This window comes from Montipora foliosa, chromosome 11 (assembly GCF_036669935.1).
Source record: "Montipora foliosa isolate CH-2021 chromosome 11, ASM3666993v2, whole genome shotgun sequence".
NCBI lineage: Eukaryota > Metazoa > Cnidaria > Anthozoa > Scleractinia > Acroporidae > Montipora > Montipora foliosa.
This window is the reverse complement of record NC_090879.1, coordinates 1,027,104-1,029,603: the sequence shown is the minus strand read 5'-3', so window position 1 is coordinate 1,029,603 and position 2,500 is coordinate 1,027,104. Positions and strand designations below refer to the sequence as shown.

Here is a 2,500-nt window from a genome sequence, read left to right as displayed (position 1 = left end):
TTGCTTAAAATTGAAGGGCTTCCCGTAAAGGGGCAAATATTGCTTCCTGGTGAGGAGTTTGATTATTTTTTTCTGCAGGATGTTGCTATTTCTTTACATACCACTTTTTTGACATGAAAATTACCTGTGCGCATTTTTGCGATTTTTGGCCCAGTTTTCTTGAGAATGAAGCAAAAAAGTTTACAGAACAACATTCCTCATGTCAAAACAAGTCCGTTTGCAAAAATTAAACGTCCAAAAAAGCCTTTAATGCCCCTCTTGAGGAAGCTCTTCAATTCAACTTGATATTGAGGTTTAGATGATACAAACAATAGAAATGGATAACATGGTAATTTACTGTAATATCCCTTGTCTTCTTCGTCTCATTGTTAAGCTGAAAAGTAATTTGACTGTACAATTATAGAAAGAAGTCTACTTTTTCACGAAATACTAATAGATTTTGGAATGATTTCGGAATCATTGTACAATCCCTCTATGAAGCAACCACCCTTAAGGAAATTTTAAGGAGACTTCAACTGGCAACTGTTGCACATAACATAGACCTCATGCAAAAATAGCAGCCTTTAAATTATTCTTTTGTTCGTATTCAAAATAGCCCAACTAACCTCGTTCGGGATAACAAATTCTTTAAAATTTTTGTCTCAAAAACGAGGTTAGTTGGGCTATCTCAAATATGAACAAAAGAATTTAAAGGCAGCCATAGGGTCTTTAAGCTGTTATTCAAGACTGCATAGTTTCGCTGATTTTCCCATGACAGGGTCTTGACTTGGCAGACATGACATAAATCAGTTACGTTGAGATTTTGATTCATGTCATTCAGATTGGACATGGGTAAAATGTAACCGAACAAAATCTATCAGATTTGGGTGGTTGCTTTACAGTGGCAAGAACTATAGTAAGAACCACCATCGGGGCCTCCAGGTAGATGCAATAGAGGTGGCTGATTAATTGGAACACCCATTGTCATCGTAAAAAAATACAGTTCCGTGGTCTCTTTCTTTGCTGGCAAATCCAGCAGTGGTTCAAAAAATTTGAATGAAGGATTTGATTTCTCCAACCTCATTACTAGCGCTGGGTCTGTCGTTGATGTGCAGGTAAAGCATAATTAGTTTGTGGTCACCGACGTTTCTGGTGAATAGCAACTCTGGAGAAGAATCCGTGTTGGCTGGCCTGATAGTGGTTCTGCTGCATTTTAGCTGTTTAAGGTGTAAACCCCTATTAAAGGCGGCCTCATATAACTTACTGAAGGTGGGCGCCTTGGCATATGGCATATATGTTGCTGGTCTTAAAAAACTCTGGGTTTGCGCGGTGTATGATTTTACTGCTGGAGCAGATCTTAGCAAGGGCGGTGGGAGTCCAAAAAGAAAATTAGGGTAATTACGATTTGTCAGAGACAACAATACTTTATGTAAAAAAAACCCTTTGTGTTATCCAAGCCTTTTATTGTTGTATAATGATCTCTGAAGTAAATTATCCCTTTTTTTTTTCAAATTCCACAATTCCTCTTTGTTTTTCTTAAAGCGCGTATAAAAAGGAAGTTAAGAAACTTTGCATTAAACACCAAATAGAGTTTCTATAATTTGCAGTATAACAGCAAAGAAACTGAATCAAAAGAAGCCTACTCACAATTGAAAAGTGGTACCACCCCTTGCTAAGTTCTGCTTTATTCGGTGGGTCATGGACGGCGCCAAAATACTGTGGAATTAGGATGCGCCATCTGTGGAAGCAGTTACATTCTTTCTAATTCACTATGTGATCATTTTCTGGGACTCCAAACACATTGCAAAAGTGGTCGAGGGGCCTGTTTCTCAAGAAATAAGTCGTTTCCATGGTAAATCAACAATTGGTCATTTTAGACAAGCGGTAGAGAATACCGAGTGGGAAAAAACGACTTTGACGTCGCTGTATACAGTTCTTCTATGTGATGAAGATAAAGTGCGGAAATTAAAACTATTAATTTTTTACCTTGGTTCCATTGTATTATTTTACTAAGTGTGATAATTTAAACATACCAAGTTTCTTACTTGGTTATAAGAGAAAGGGGAATTTAACTGGGGTTAAAATGAGTTTCTTAGATCAGTGTAAAATTTCTTTTTTATTATTCCCCAAAGCCTTGAAACTAGGTTAAAATTTGATTAAAAAGTGGTCATTTTAGTGTGATGAAAAGATAGCTGGTGGAGCGATCCAGTTTTCTCATTCAGTCCGTAGTGACCCGCAGCAGTCTCAAGCAAAGCATGACGATAGCTGCCATGGAGTAATAACTGTTCCCATAGACGACTGTTGCTCTATAACCAAAGACACGGATGGAAATAATTGCATTTAGTATAAATACACAGGTGATTTTACAAAATTGCGCGCTCTCATTGGCTCGCTATCTCGGATTATGAGACGATAATCACCTCGACGGACAAAATGGCTGCCAGTAGTCGTTTTGCCACTGTAAGTGAAAATGATTTCGCGTTGAAATTTTTTTTTTTTTTTTCCTCTCTTTTTTGAAATA

The 2,500-nt window shown here is 37.4% G+C and overlaps 1 long non-coding RNA gene across 2 annotated transcripts in view; it reads left to right on the top strand.

Moving 5' to 3' along the window:
- LOC137976293 (uncharacterized) overlaps positions 1-1,969 on the top strand; it is a 31,412-nt gene extending 29,443 nt beyond the window's left edge. For both annotated transcript variants that reach the window (XR_011117741.1, XR_011117740.1), the window contains one exon: positions 1-1,969. This exon is cut by the window's left edge and continues 1,195 nt beyond it. This is a non-coding gene — a long non-coding RNA (uncharacterized lncRNA).
- The last annotated feature ends 531 nt before the right edge of the window (positions 1,970-2,500 follow it).